A 283-nucleotide genomic window follows, 5' to 3' on the forward strand; every position below is an offset into this window, starting at 1 on the left:
TATTTTTGTTCAAAAAAGGAAAATGATCTTAGTCACAGCTGAAAATAAAGAAGAAAGAAAACAGAGAAATAGGAAAGGAATCATTTCAAATGTTGTGGGGAAAAAATGTAACAATATAACCTGAATTGTTATAACCCGAATATACGTTCGGGTTTAGGCCTAGGTTGTCCCAACCATTATGTGATAGGCACTACAACACAACAGGACACATAACCATGTATAAAACATCCAATCAATACATGGAATAGAATGATACAGTCTTTCACATTTGAAGAAACTTCAG

This window comes from Ursus arctos, unplaced genomic scaffold (genome assembly GCF_023065955.2).
Source record: "Ursus arctos isolate Adak ecotype North America unplaced genomic scaffold, UrsArc2.0 scaffold_17, whole genome shotgun sequence".
Classification (NCBI taxonomy): domain Eukaryota; kingdom Metazoa; phylum Chordata; class Mammalia; order Carnivora; family Ursidae; genus Ursus; species Ursus arctos.